The sequence below is a fragment of the Plecotus auritus genome, assembly GCF_963455305.1.
Source record: "Plecotus auritus genome assembly, chromosome: 7".
Taxonomy (NCBI): Eukaryota; Metazoa; Chordata; class Mammalia; order Chiroptera; family Vespertilionidae; genus Plecotus; species Plecotus auritus.
This window is the reverse complement of record NC_137774.1, coordinates 103,986,401-104,003,186: the sequence shown is the minus strand read 5'-3', so window position 1 is coordinate 104,003,186 and position 16,786 is coordinate 103,986,401.

The window sequence follows — 16,786 nt, the reverse complement described above, 5'->3', positions numbered from 1 at the left end:
AATAGAAAACCCACACATGAAACAATTGCAAATACCAAGCAGCGGTATGCAAAAAACTGCTAAGGCGTGTGTATCTTGCTCTAAGCAACTTGTAAGTTCTAAGAAGCCACCCGATATGGTAGAAAGAGTTCTACTGTTACACAGACCTGAATTCACATCCCAACTCTTCCACCTCCTAGCTGTATGACCATGGCTATGCCAGTTCATGTCCCCATGCTAACCCAGGTGGCAGTTCCTACCTCAGAGAGTATTTGAGGTAGATGAGTATGTGACTTTCCAACACAGTAGTTGCTAAGAAAATATCCATTCCTTTCCCTTTCCTCTAAGAAGGAGGTGTTTAAAACACTCAAGTACAATTTCTCAAAGGAGGTGAGATTTAAGCTTGACCTTTAAGCAAGAAGAATTTGGACAGATTTTGATAGAAAGTGCCATTCATATGCAGAAATAGCTTGAGCAAAGGCAGTTGACCAGCTTAAAACTATTCCCAGATGGACCTAACATCCAACCTTCAGTTGCTATATCATTCCCACAATTTGGCTTCTTGTAGCAATGTGAGAGCAATTATTCATGAACATAATCCAACTTCAAAGCCCAAGAATATTGTGAATTAGAGAGAAGACATAAAATAGTCATAATGTATTTAGGGAAAATCATTCTTTAGTGGAGGAACGTTCCCAAAAATGATGTTGAAGGGTATTGGGCTGTTCACTCATTTGCATAGAAGTAGGCATTATACTAAAAGACAGCAGAGCTGGCATGACAACATCCACCAACATTTAAACAAACACAGGGTAGGTAATAATTTCCATGTGTGGATGGTTCCAGTGTTAACAGAGCCGTCGAAAGCAATCTCATTTACTTTTATGGTTAAGTGTTCAAGAAGCATCTTCTTTTCTTTTTTTTTTTAACATCTGAATGTTTTCATGGCTGAAGGGAGGCCAGTATAGCCTGAAAAACAATTTACAATGATGTGTAAAGTAGTTACATTTTCCAACAAGTCTGCTTGCTCAATTATTCCACCTATATTAATAGCTCTTAGTGGCATTTGATGTATAATGGTCTCAATCCAATCACCCACTTGAGCAGAAGGAGAGCAAGTGCTATCCAAACGGAATAGAATCCAAGTCTGAAGTTGATTACAAACCCAGGCCTTTGTCCTGACCATATCCAGCATTAGCTTGCTGTCGCCGGGAAGGGTGCTGTCGGCAGGCTGCCCTGCTATCACTCTAATGCCAGTTCACTTCATTTCAAATCTGCAGCTAGGTTCACACTATCAGAAAACCAAAGCAATTGATTTCTTTCTACCTCTGTTGAGATAAGGGGAACAGGATGTAATTTGGTTTAGGTTTTTAAAAAAAATCTAGATTGCAGGCAAAGGTTTAAAGAAAGGGATAAAGACACAAGTGGTGATTTTCACAGTACCTTCAACAAATAGGAATTTGATCAATGTAAAGAGAATTGCAAAGAATTTAAATTTAAAAATCCAAAGATCAGATCAGAAAGTGAAAGGAATGAAATACTGAAACTTCTGTTTTGATACCATTCATGTTGGTTTTCTGATGCGTTGTCAAATGCAATAGACTCTGAACTCAGCTCCTTGCCCCCTAAAGTCTAATCTACACATAATATCCACAGTGATGCTTTTTAAATGTTAAGTCAGATCCTATCACACTTCTCTGCTCAAAATTCTCTAATGGCTTCCAACCTCACTCAGAACAATATCTCAATTCTTCACTAAGGCCCACAAGCCTCTCCTGAACTTTCCAGCTTCACCCCTATAACTCTCCTGGGTTTACTCCAACCCAGGCACACTCTGAACTTAGAAAACACTACGCAGCTCATGCTTCAGGCTTTGCACATGCCTTCCCAACCCCACCCCTGTGCAGGCTCCTTCCTCTTTCAGGTTTGCTCAAGTGTCAGCCACTGAGCGAGGCCTTCCCTAGGGGAGACCTTCCCAACCACATCAATCACAGAAGCACCATCACGGTTACCCCTTGCCCTGCTTTACTGTTCTTCTTTGCAGTTACCATTACCTCACATTAGATTATTTGTTCATCAACTTATCTGTCTTGTCCTTTAGACTGGTAGCTGCATTCTCCATGGAGGATGCTGTACCCTGGAGCTTGGAACACAGCATGCCCCATAAGATAATAAATGTGGAAGGAGGGAGAAGAGGAAGACTTCTTTGACGACTCAAATGTTTGTGCTTTTGTTTTCCAAATGCCTGGACATGGGACTGTTTGGACAGCAGCTCCATATCTCCTTCGATCCATCTGTTAGAGGCAGTAGCATCATGGAAAGAGCATAGGCTTTGGAACCAAAGAGACCAGAATTTAAATCCCATCTCCACCATCAAATATCTTTTTGACTTTGGACACTTTTTTAAAACATCTCTATGGAATTTTATAGCTGATAAAACTTTAAATACCCATAAGTAGGCTCAATGCTGGAGATACCTCAGATACCTGAGATATTTAAATTAGCTAACTTCCATTAAAACTAACTTGGCAAAAATGATGCATAACTGATAAATATTAGCAATCTGTCTCCTATACCCCATTCTCCCAGCAGCCTTACATGGTATTATGCCCAACAAATGCACCCAGGAAAAGAGTGAATAGCTGCTGTGAGTCTCTGAAAACCAATCGTGAGCAAATAAAACAACTCAGGTGAAAGTATTTTGAAAATGGCAGCACAGTACACAAGTTAACTGCAGGAATTACCATTACCACTGTAAAACTTACTTTAGAATCAGGTTTCTGTGTCTTAAACTTCTAATCAAGTAAATTAGCTTGAGGATAATCTAAGTAAAGAGGACTCCGGGATAAAGAATAAGCCAAGTGAAAATAAAACTGAGAAGAAAGGGAGGGCAAGCTGCAAGATGAATGGTTATACGTGAGAAAGCACTCGGGAATGCCGGGTATCTGAATGACAGTGGTTTGGCTTGCCAGAGGCTTCAGTAAGTGTACCACCAGACTCACCAGGACTAGAGTTTCCATCTTTGTGGGAGAAGAAATAGAAGCAGGCAACACTACCAACAGGCACACGGCTCTTCCAAGGCCATCTCCCTGGCTGCCATGGGGCCACCATCCACCACAGGTAAGCACAGGACTAATGATACAGTGAAAATCACCCCGCTGGTTGACAGAGATGAGTAAAATACAAGCAACAGGAGAATTTGGTTCATATTCATCATCAACCTACATGACTCTTCCTGAATCACCTCCATCAAGCACCCAGCACTGCAGGGAAGGGCGCCGACATCTTTCCGAGTCCCTGTAATACACTGGGTATTGTGCGAGATGCCATCACATGCATTATCTCATTTTTATCCTCACAATAATCCAAGTGTTTTACTATCCCGATTTTCTAATGCAAAGCAATAAAAACCTGAAATTTGGGAAGCTATTGAAACTATTGAAGCTAGAAAATAGCATTTAGCTTCAGCTCTGTAAAAAAAAGAACCAAGTCATGCCTCTCATTTGTATAATAGCACTTTAAATTTCCAGAGTGTTTTCATAAGCATTCCTCTAATTTGACCTCCACATGCACCTTGACAGGCAAATAATGCAATACTATTATTCTTACTGAAGAATGGAAAAGGCTGAGGCTCAAAGTAATTGAGTGATTTGCCTAAAATTGCAGACCTGGGACTTGGACCCACTTTCCTAATTCTGAAACTAGTGCTCTTTACACTAAGAGATGACTCCCTGCTTTCCAGAAGAGGACTAGGATTGCTTGAGTAAACCATATGTATTTTAAATCTGAGCTGGGAAAGAACATAGTTCTCTCTGAGAACCTCCTAAGTAAAACCCACGCTCCATGAATTACCTGCGGTAACAAAAGTTGTTGATACTTCAAAATCTCTATGGCTCAATGCTATAAAAGCTTATTTCCCAGTCAAAGTCTAAAACAGATTCGCCTGGCACATGGTAATTCAGGGATATAGGCTCCATTCATCCCTTACTTGGGCCTCAGAATCTTCTGCACCCAGGCAGAAGGGGAAAGAGATGGACACACATCACTTCAGCTCCATTCCAGTGAGAGACAGGCCAAGGGGATTTGAATAGGCCAAGTAGTCTATGGCTCAGCAACCACGTCCCAGGAACAACTTTGTGTTACATGGAAGGAAGAGCATAAATTGTCGGTAATGAGCCAGTCATCTCGACCACACCCTGACACAACCTATAACGAAATGAAAAGTGGCTATGAGATAATGCCTTAAAGTCAGAAATCATCTTAGCTTTACATAGCCACAAACAAGGATCATATTCTTAATTAGTTGCTGCTGCTATTACATGTTCCTTTGAAGCATACAAACAATAATAAATACATGTGCCCTTGACCCCTAGGAAAGTGGGTTCTTATCCATCAGGGAGTGTGAAATTACCTGGATGCACACTAAAACAAAATAAAAGACTTGAGATTTTTTTATATGAGTGATTCTGATGCCTCAGGCCTACAAACCACACTTTGAAAGATTGGAATAGGACCACAGTTATTTCATAATTTCTGATGACACAATGGCTGCTTAATGTTAGATTGGACAGAAGAGAAATGCATCCATCTTTTCTCACCCCTCACGAAACCCCAGCACAAGTCAGCTCCAGAAAGGAGCAAAAAACCTATGTAATTTCAGATTTTCCACAGCAAGCAACACCCACTCCCACGAAGGGTTTGTTTTATTCTCCAGGTTCTAGTTTCTGGTATCCCTGACAATGTGGAAACAGCTTGGCCCTTCACAGAGACTCAGCTTGCTTCAAATGGCAGGAGTTGCTTCACAAGGACAAAGGAGACAAAAATGGATTGGGCGGATCTAAGACCTGAAAAATATAATGTCTGTATTTAATAACTTCTATTTTACCTACAACACTGCGGCTCTCTGGAGCAGGGAGAAACTAGGGTATGTGGTATGGGCCATTCACAAGCTATGAAAGAGTTGTGCTCATTAACCTTCAACAACATGACACCTGATTCTTTCTTAACAAGGGTAACAAATCACTTCTCATATCAGGTGGCTGCCCCTGAAGCCTTCCAACTATTTTAAGCCTCGTGCTGTGTCCCAGAAACCATTCTGAATGTGATCAACGGTGATCCTCAGGAATTCAAGAACAGTCAGTCAAAGAAAATAATTCAAAACACTTTCCACTTTGGGTGTTTTGAAAAGACCTTTTTATTGGAAAAACAGAAAAATACATTAAGATTTAGAATGCTTGGCTTCATCCTGATTGCCAGGTTTTACAACTGTTTATTGAACTAGATAGAATAAAAGAAAGGGAGACATTCTGGGAGCGCCTGAATGTGAGCTGAGACAGGTGACTGGGGACAAAAGTAAAACAAACATAAATGACTAGACCTGTAGCAAGGCCCAGTTACTATAAGGACATAGGAGGAACTCATGGTCTGGACCCACCAAAATGCCCCCACCTGTGCGAGTGAGCTTCTGAAGCATGATGTTTAGATAAGGCTCCAATCTCGTGAGTACTGGAGGGTAACTCAGTAAAACATATGCACCCTCCCCAGATCCCTGGGAAACTCCAAATTCTGCAACATGGTGAATCAAAATTATAGTCCATAAGCTTTGAGCTCCTCAAGCTCCAGACACTCCTCAGGCACTGAGAGTCATTATCCTTCCGTCAGTCTTGTAGCTTTAATCTGACAACCTTCTTCTACCATGTTGCTTTCCTAATACTCATGTCACCAAGTTCTCTCTTATTTCACAGGTTATCTCCAGGTCTTCACCTACTAGGCATGAGTAGGTTACCTGCCTGGTATGGTCACTGACTCCACAGTCAACCCTGCCTCTTCCATCTCCTCATCCATACCATAGCCAAGCTAAGCAATATCTCTGACCACTTCACTTCCATTTTCCCAATCACCCCAGATTCTGGCATGCTATTGTTCTCCTAGACAGGTTCTCATATGTGCTTCCTTTCTCTAATTCCTCCATACTCCAATCTCCCTACTTCAAACTCTGTCCAGATAATCCTATATAATAAAACCCTAATGTGCAAATTGACCAAATGGCGGAACAACCAGTGGAACGACTGGTCACTATGATGCGCACTGACCACGAGGGAGCAGACGCTCAACGCAGGAACTGCCCCCAGCCTGCAGGCCCCAGGCTAGCCATGGCGGGTGCCAGCGGGGGCCTCCCTGATTGCCCCATGGGTTGCCCCTCAGTGGGAGGCGACCAGTAGTGGCAGAGGGGTGCAGGGCTGGTGCCGCCCCCCCCCCCCCCCGGCCGCATCACCCCGCCAGTCACCTCCAAGGTGCTGGTTGCCCCACAGATCGGCCATGGTAACCAGCAAGACCTAGGAACCCTACCCCTGCACAAATTTCGTGCACCAGATCTCTAGTTTAGTATATAAGTAATTATTAACATTCCAACCCTGTATAACCTGTGATGTTACAGGTCACATTAATGGTTTCAATTCTTCACCTATCTTTGATTCCATATTCTTTTCCATATAAATCTGCAGTTGCCTTCCACACTGACTCTGGGCTTAATCATGAGACTTGTTTGGCCAATAAGATGCTTGTTGCCCTAGCCCAGCAGTCGGCAAACTCATTAGTCAGCAGAGGGCAAACTGCGGCTCGTGAGCCGCATGTGGCTCGCAAGCTGCAGTTTGCCGACCACTGCCCTATTTGGCTTAATGGATAGAGTGTCAGCCTGCGGACCAAAGGGTTCGATTCTGGTCAAGGGCACATACCTTGGTTGCAGGCTCCTCCCTGGCCCAGACCCTAGTCAGGGTCCATGCAGGAGGCAACCAATCGATGTGTTCCTCTCACATTGATGTTTCTTTCTGTCTTTCCCTCTCTCTTCCACTCTCCCTAAAATCAATGGAAAAGTATTATCTGGTGAGAATTAACCCTCTCCCCCCACCCCCCCCCCAAAAAAGATGCTTGCTTAGAAAGCACTTGCACCATTGGCCTTGATTGCTCTCACTCCTCTACAATTACTGTGAGAACTGCATGGGCTGGCCTACTGGATGAAAGACATGTGAAGAGCTTAGTGGACCCAGTCACCACAGCAAAAGCAATGTGGACCAGCCAAAAGCCCAACACCAGACATAGCAATGAGCCTAGCTATGATAACTCAGAACAGCTTAGCTAAGTCCAGCCTGTGTCACCAATCCACAGACTAAATAAATGCTTATTGCTTTTAAGCCACTGGGGTATGAGGTGGTTTGTTATAAGGCATTATTGTGGCAATATATAACCAATGCAATAATACATGCTACAGTTAATTATTTCAGAGGAGAATATCTAGCTCAATCTTGGTCAGAATTAAAACTTCCCCATCATGTCACTATTATCTCTCGAGGTCCTGAGTTTTTCACCCTCCTGTCTATGGAGTTTGCCTGCTTCTGGGCTAGTGGGCAGAATACATAAGATGTGGACAAACCTTCTCATGGAAACAAGCATAACTCCCCACTGGATGAAAGGAGAAGACTGGTGATTAGTGATATTCAAAAGGAAAGAAGTAATTTAGCAGTGACTTGGTTTCCTCACAGCTGGCTGAAACTGGTGAGAGACAGTATTAGCTTTAGTAACAGTTGAGGTCTTATGGTACAGACTCTCTGATTAGGGAAAATGAACATGAAAAGTATGTATCTAAATCTTTCCTTTACACTGACCAGCAGCTTCCCAACAGAACGGTCGAGTTTTTACAGGATTTGTTTTTTATTTGTTTTATGTGTATGTTTGAGGGCTTCTTGGGACAGAGTGGGGGCCATAGGAGAAGTCCTAGGGATACAAGTGAAGGGACTCTGTGAGGTTTGTGAAGAGGGGGAAAAAACAAATAGTACTTTGAAATGTTATCCCATAAAATATTTGTGCTTTCTCTCTCCAACTTGAATATTCTTTAAGAATAGTTTCTCAAGCCAACCCCCTTTTGAGGTGGCAGTGAAGCAATGGGGCAGGGGTCGGGGGCAGAACTGGGTTTAAAGTCATGAACTCTGTTATCAAGGAAAGTGACTTAATCTCTGCTCTCTGAGAATAAACAGGAGTCATTATACTGTCTTATGTCTTATGTAAGCAAAGAAGATAGGGTAGATAAAGAGATGATAGATGGATAGAATACATAGATCAGCCAAATGTTATCTCCCCACTACTCTTTATTTTCTTCATAGTACATTATCATAATTAAAAACTATCATATATATGTGTATATATATATATATACATATACATATACATATATATATATATATATATCTTATATACTTATTTACATGTTTATTTTCTGTTCTCTGCAAATCAAATGTAAGCACCATGAGGAAGGGTCTCTATGAGGGAAGGAACATACTATTTAACTACTGTGTCTCCAAATTTTAGAAATTGTGAGGTACATGGTGGGTATTCAGTAAATAATAATTGGAAACAAGGAAGGAAGAAAGGTAGGGAGGGAAGGAGGAAGGAGAAGATAAATGCACGCATGATCTTTAGGGTTATCTGACTTCTTGTTAATAAGGTCAAGTCCATCAAAGAAATTGTATTTTGGGAGGCACACTTGGGTTTATAGAAATAATTTCAATTCACAAAAAGAAAGATAATATTTTCTATGCATTATAAACTTTTATTTGGTGTTCATAGAAATATTTCAGCCGAACATTTCAGTGTTATTTGATAATTCATTTTCTAAATAATCATGAGTTTGGTAATTCTGTATATAGTAAACACTCAGACCCAATCAAGACTATTTAACTCTTCTGAGCATATTTCTTTGTTTGCATAATTAAAGGCTTGGATACATGACTTTTACGGTTGCTTTTTAAATTCTATGAGTTAACGATAATGAGGAACACTACCACTTCTGGATGCAAGTTCTCCCCAAGAAACCATAATATCTACCAGGCATATTCTCAAAAGTAAATAACTACAGAAAATCACTAAGCTTGGGTCTTTAAGGTACTATGCTAGCATGTTTAAGCTTGCTACAGAAAGGTCAACTGGAATTGCAAAATCCTGATTTAAAAACACCCCCTGCCAACATTAATTTTGTATGTGAGAATCAGATGCCTTTAGCCAGAGCCTAAAGAAGCATTCTATAGTCAGGGACCTAACCCCCATAAGGCATAGCCTTTCATGAGCTCCAACTGTTGTACAAGTACAAAATTCTCACTGGATGCAGAATAACCGTATTACTCTGAATCTTTCTACAAGCTTCCTTGAAATTAAGCATGAATGAGAAAACAAGATGACATTAATAAACTCTCCTTCCCATCCTCTTCATTTATCTCCATCACAGTAGGTGCTTTAGTCCAGATTCTTTTGTTTGCACGTAACAGAAAAACTCTCAGCAAGATTAAGGGAGGCGGGGAGGACATTTTTAAAAATAATGGTACAATGTTATATTGTAGAATCTGGGGCAAGAATATGCCTAGGCCCCAGTAGGGATAATGCTGACTGAGAGCAAGAAAAAACAGGCCACCACCTTCTTGGTCTTTCTCCAAGACCCTCATCTCTGCTTTGCTCTCTCCATCAGCCTCAGGTTTCCCTCCTGATAGGCCTGATTTTTTACATTTTCTGTGTCCATGGCTACTACCCAGTCCACAAGTGTATTCTATCTCAGTTCAAGCCGCATGCAGACGCTAAAACTAATCCCTCCCTCAACCCAATTCAAACTCCTGGGGAAGAGATTCTGATTGCCCTGATTTGGCCAAGTTACCTCTTCTGTTCAAAATCAACTGTGACCGACATCTCTTATAGCAATATGTTTACGATAAATCTCCTAGGGCAGTGGTCGGCAAACCACGGCTCACGAGCCACATGCGGCTCTTTGGCCCCTTGAGTGTGGCTCTTCCACAAAATACCATGGCCTGGGTGAGTCTATTTTGAAGAAGTGGCATTAGAAGAAGTTTAAGTTTAAAAAATTTGGCTCTCAAAAGAAATTTCAATCATTGTACTGTTGATATTTGGCTCTGTTGACTAATGAGTTTGCTGACCACTGTCCTAGACTCTGGATTCCAATAATTACAGGCTGTTGTTGTTCCTTGTGATTAAGCCCCTATCCCAGTGGTCGGCAAACTCATTAGTCAACAGAGCGGCAAACTGCAGCTCGCGAGCCGAGCTGCAGTTTGCCGACCACTGTCCTAGGGCAAAGGAAACTAAGGAGAAATAAACAAATGGGACTACATCAGAATAAAAAGCTTCTGAACAGCAAAAGAAACCATCAATAAAACGAAAAAGGAGCCCACTGTATGGGAGAATATATTTGGCAATGATACATCTGATAAAGGGTTAATATCCAAAATATATAAGGAACTCATACAGCTTAACTGAAGGAAGACAAACAATCCAATTTAAAAATGGGCAAAGGCCATAAATAGACACTCCTCCAAAGTAGACATACATATGGCCAAGAGACATATAAAAAAATGCTCAAAGTCACTGATCATCAGAGAGATGCAAATTAAAATGACAATGAGGTATCACCTCACACCTGTCATAATGACTACCATTACCAAATCAACAAATGACAAGTGCTGGTGAGGATGTGGAGTAAAGGGAACCCAGCTGGTGAGAATGCAGACTGGTGCAGCCATTATGGAAAACAGTATGGAGTTTCTTCAGAAAATTAAATATGGAACTGCCATTTGACCCAGTGATACCACTTTTAGGAATATATCATAAGAAACCCAAAACACCAATCAGAAAGAATGTATACACCCCTATGTTCATAGCAGCACAATTTATAATAGCTAAGATCTGAAAACATCCCAAGTGCCCATGAGTAGATGAGTGGATAAAATGAGTGGATATGATAACTGTGAGGTACATTTATACCATGGAATACTATGCAGCAGTAAAAAAGAAGAATCTCTTACCCTTTGAGACAGCATGGAGGGACCTGGAGAGTATCATGCTAAGTGAAATAAGTCAGTCAGAGAAAGACAAATATCACAGTATCTCACTCATATGTGGAATCAAAGTAACAAAATAAACTGATGAATGGAGTGGATCCAGAGACATGGAAGCATAGAACAGTGTGCAGAATCTCAGCGAAGGTGGGAAGGGTGAGTGGGTGGGTGGGAGGTAATCAACTAAGGACCTTGTATGCATATATTCATGGCCAATGAACACGTACAATGGGGCAGAGAGGATCTGGGACGGAGGGCAGGAGCAAACTGGAAGGGGTTGGAGGGGGGGAAGGGGGACATATGTAATACTTTCAACAATAAATTTTTTTTTTAAGTGGGAAGAAAAATCAACCAAGTAAGCAACCCTATAGTACAAACATGACTGTGAGGAGATCATCTATGAGTCAAAAAGGGGCAGGCCACATAAAAATATGGTCACTGTTAAGTCATTCCCAAAGGGGCCTACCATAGCATAACTTCAAAGGGACTCCATTAGGAGAAAGGACTACAAAACTTCCAGAGTTAAGACTAGTCTCAAAAGGCATCTGGAGAACAAAGGCAGATATATCACTAAAATCTACACAAATTTATAACCTACAGTTCTGCAGAACAGAAGTCCACATGGATCTCACTAGGCTAAAATCAAGGTGTGGCGACAAGGTTATGCTTCTTTCTGTGGACCTTTCTCTGCCTTTTCCAGCTTCCAGAGGCTACCCACATTCCTGGGCTCATAGTGCTCTCCTCCATCTTCAAAGCCAGTAATGTTGCATCTCTCTGGCCATTTTTTCATGATCACATTACTTTCTTTGACCAAAATCTAAAAGGTCCCCCAATTTTAAGGACCCATGTGATTAGATTTAAGTCACTTAGCTAATCCAGAATAATCTCCTACCTCAAGAACCTAACTTAATCCCATCTGCAAAATTCCTTTACCACGTAAGGTAACATATTCACTGATGCCAGGGATTGTGACATGGAAACCTTTGCTGAGTAATTCTGTCTGCCACAGAAGGGTCTTGAAATTAAAAGGCTTTTACAGTTTTTTTCTTCAGCTGTTTTTTTATTTTCTCATTTGCCAAATATCATAATTATTTTCATTTAGTGATCATTTGATAGTAGAGATATAAATCCATGTTCATATGAAAATATGAAGTTTTCAGCCTTACCGACAAAGGCCTGATCAACTTTGGATTTGTTTGATATCATATATCAATAATCACCAGTTACCAATTCTATTGAAAAAAAAAAGCAGAAGTAACACATGTTGAACCTCTACTAATTCTCAAGCACTTTCCTAAGCACTTTATAGCTCCCATTTCACTTAATCATCATAATGACCTTGTGAAGTGAATGGTATTATCTCCATTTTCCAAGGGAATAAAACAATGATAAAGAAAATTGTCCGAAGTCAAACAGTTAGTAAGCAATGGCGTCAAGATTCAAATTCAAAGCCTGTCCAACTCTAGAGTTCCTATTTTTTGCTTTGTATCCAATAGCCACTAAAGAATAAAACCCTATCCTATGTGACCTTATAATATTCTGCTCTCCCACGATCAGAAATAACAACTACTCGATTAACAATATCAATCAATCCATTAATTATCAAATACCTTAGCAGTGTGAGACATGGCAACACATGATTTGCTCTTGAGCAGAGCTTCAGCGGGTGGGGCTGACAAGGTTCTGAGGATGACCAGGATCTTGTGGACAGCTGCTTTTATATTTATTTTTTAATTTTTTTAAATTTCTTTATTGATTACGGTGTCCTTATTCCCCCTTACCCTCCCCCCCCTTATTCCCTCCTTACCACCCCTTCCCCCCACTCCCTTGAACTGATGCTTTTTTTTTTAATATATTTTATTGATATTTTACAGAGAGGAAGGGAGAGGGATAGAGAGCTAGAAACATCGATGAGAGAGAAACATCGGTCAGCTGCCTCCTGCACACCTCCTACTGGGGATGTGCCCGCAACCAAGGTACATGCCCTTGACCGGAATCAAACCCGGGACCCTTCAGTCCACAGGCTGACGCTCTATCCACTGAGCCAAACCGGTTTCGGCGAACTGATGCTTTTTATTACTTACCATGATGTGGGTTTTCTTTCTGATCCTTCTCAATTATTTAAATAGAAGTAGATGTGGATATGAAAAAGAGAAATAAAATTGTGCCTCAGTATCCTCATCTATAAAATGGACATAACCAATGACCTTTAACTAACCCCAAATGATTGTTGCAGGATTAAATTAGTTAATATAGAGAGAGAGCACTTAGTACCTGGCATATAAAAAGCATTAGTATCCATACTACCACCACCACCACCTCTGTCATCACCATCACCAACATCATTATCTTCATCTTCATGAAGATTCCTAGACTTAAATATTAGGTCAAACCCTGACTGGTTTGGCTCAGTGGATAGAGTGTCAGCCTGTGGACTGAAAGGTCCCAGGTTCGATTTCGGTCAAAGGCATGTACCTTGGTTGTGGGCACATCCCCAGTGGGAGGTGTGAAAGGAAGCAACTGATCGATGTTTCTCTCCCATCGATGTTTCTGACTCTCTATCCCTCTCCCTTCCTCTCTGTAAAAAATCAATAAAATATATTTAAAAGAAATATTAGGTCAAAATAGAAGGGCCAGACGTCTCTATATATGGGAAAGAACTCCAGAGTTCTACCTCTTTGTGTTTCTGGTGGGTGTTGTTTTTTTTTTTTTTTAATCTCAAATGCAGGCATTGATTAAACAATAAACACTCCCCTATTGCATTTTTATTGTTTCATTACAATTACATGCCTTTAGTCTTTGAAGCTATTTCTTTCCCTTAGTAATCCAAGAAAATACAATTCCCAGCCCACCCACTTTTTAAATTTATATATGTATAATTTCTCTTATAATAAAATATCATCAAATTTCACTTTTAGGAACATCTTAGAAATATAATATAGCCTTTCTTGTAAGTAGGGAACTCAAAATAGGTGAGGCAATATACTCTCTCAACCAAACTATTTTCTTTTGTCAAAAACTGAATCAACTCACTATTTTCATCCACAATATGTTTCAACCCCCATTTTTTACCATCTCTTCTAGACACTCTTTCATGCTTTATTGTCCATCCCTAATGTTCTCTTTGAACTTTCTGTTTGTGCTTTTATTTTATTCCCCCTCATCGTCTCCCACTGTCTCCAATCTTTCCTATTTATTTTTGGACACTTAAGGCCAACTGTTCCCCTGCTTCTTTGCTTGGGCTTCCCCGCTTTCTCCTCAGGGAAGTTCACCCGCTGCTCCAAAGACTTCCCGAGTTTCTCCCGCAGCTTTCTCTCTCCTCTCATGCTGACTCCCTCTGTTCCCTCTTGCTCCATATGCCACCTCCCTCTTACTTCCACTTTAGCTGTTGGTAGTAAGAGTTTGGCTAAAGCTGCTCAATGGTCTTCTCATCAGCACACAGTTGTTTGCCTCAATAGAGTTGAAGAAATTTCAACCCTTCCTTTTTACCAGTGTCTCATGATTTTTATCCTGCTGTGCTATTTCCTGCTTCCTCCTCAGCAAGGCTCAACCTCAGCAGACTGTCTCTCCTCCTTTCCATTTCCAGTTCTTCATCTTTGTTCCTTCTCTGGAAGTTCCCAATCTCTCTCTCTCCCCTAAAGTCTGCAACAGAATCTCATCTGCTAGGCTTATAGTGTAATTCATTTCCTCATGGCTTACTACGTGAGCAATGTGCTTCTTAGAAAGTGTACCACTTGAGTACAGAGGCCTGAAGTTGAGTTTTAACTACACAAGCATGTAGGACTGACTGACATCAACACCTAGGAACGTACATGATGTAAGAAATAGTGCATGGAGCTTCAAGCCAGAAACCCAGTTCTAAAGAATGATTTTACCATTCAGTCTTTGGAATAAAATTATTATCTCTACTGCATGGCAAATTACCCTAATTTCAGTAGCATAAAACAACAACCACTTTACTATGCTCATGATAATCTGGGGCTTCATGAAGAGACCCAAATGGCTGAGGCTAGAACAGCAGGGGATGGAAGATCCACTTTCAAGATAGGTTCTTTATTCACATATGACTTCCTCAGAGCATGATGGCCTCGGGGCAGTTGAACTTCTTACAGGGGACTGGCAACATCCTGCTCGATAAGGAAGAACCTGCATGACATTTTATGACCTAATCTCAGAAGTCCTAGCGTGTCCCTTGCACTGTGTTCTACTGACTGAAGTTGTTACAAGCTTGCTCCAATTCAAGGGAGAAGAATGAGACTTTGCCTCTTGATGGGGGAATGGCAAGGTCACCTGGTAGAGGAGCATGAAGGATGAAAGTTATTGTGGTGACCATCCTGAAAAATAAAACATGATATAGTCCTACATTCCTTTATAGTTCTAAAAATCTGATTCTATAGTTTACTTAGACTCTCAGTAGATGCTCAATTAAAATTTAGCCTCTCCAGCAGGCAACCTGAAAAACATGGAGTTTTGGCTTTTTATACAGATAACATAGTAAGAGAAGAATTCAAAACTATACTTCTTCAAGCACAAGGTGTGTGCCACAGATTAAAGACTCAGATATGTAATAGGAATTCAAATAAAAAGAGTGTCACTCAAGGGCAGAGTGGTCAAAGAGAGCATCACAAAGTGGAAACAAATTAACGACCACTAATTGCCCACATTATCTCATCTAATCCTATCTAATAAAAAAGTAATATGCAAATTGACCATACCTCCGCTACACCCACAAGCCACGCACACCAGCCACGCACACCAGCCAATCAGAGAGAATATGCAAATAAACCCAACCAAGATGGCTGCAGCCACAGAGAGCAGAAGCAAGGCTTGGGTTTCCCCTGCAATGGAGGAAGCCAAGCTTTCCACCTGCCCTTGCCAGCCCAGGCCTCCACTCAATGTTACAAAGTTTCAATGATAGAAGATAAATAAATTCCAACAAAAATGGCAGCAGCCATGGAGCTGGAGAGAGCAGCAGGCTAGGGTTGCCCCCGGCGATGGAGGAAGCCAAGCTTTCCTGCACACCCTGGCCTGCCTTGGCCTCCGCTTAAGGCTACTAAGTTTCAATTATAGAAGACACATAAATCCCAACAGAAATGGCTGCTGCCATGGAGCGAGCAGGAGCCTTGGCTTCGCTCCAGGCTACAAAGTTTCAATTGTAGAAGATAAATAAATCCCAGATCCCAGGGCCTCCGCTTGGGGTGCCAGGGGGCATGGCCGGCCTGCAAACCACCACAGGCCCCTCACCCAGGCCGCCCCATGCCCCAAGGGAACCCCCACCCTGATCCAGGACACCCTTCAGGGCAAACCAGCTGGCCCCCACCTGTGCACCAAACCTCTATCCTATCTAATAAAAGAGTAATATGCAGATTGACCATCACTCCAACACACAAGATGGCTGACCCCATGTGGTCAAAGATCCTGCCCCATGTGGACACAAGATGGCCACCACAAGATGGCCAGCAGGGGAGGGCATTTGTGGGCGATCAGGCCAGCAGGGGAGGGCAGTTGGGAGGGACCAGGCCTGCAAGGGAGGGCAGTTGGGGGTGATCAAGCCTGTAGGGGAGGGCAGTTAGGGGTGACCAGGCCTGCAGGGGAGGGCGGTTAGGGGCAAACAGGCTGGCAGGGGAGTGGTTAGGGGGTGATCAGGCTGGCAGGCAGAAGTAGTTAGGGGCAATCAGGAAGGCAGGCAGGTGAGCAGTTGGGAGCCAGCAGTCCTGGATTGTTAGAGGGATCCCAGATTGGAGAGGGTGCAGGCTGGGCTGAGGGACAACCCTCCCCCCCCCCCATGCACGAATTTCATGCATTGGGCCTCTAGTGCTCATAATAATCATGAGTGGTAAATACCACACTGTGTTTTACAGATCATGAAGCTAAAACCCAGAGATATTAAGGATACTGAGCCAAGCTCCCATTGCCAGTCA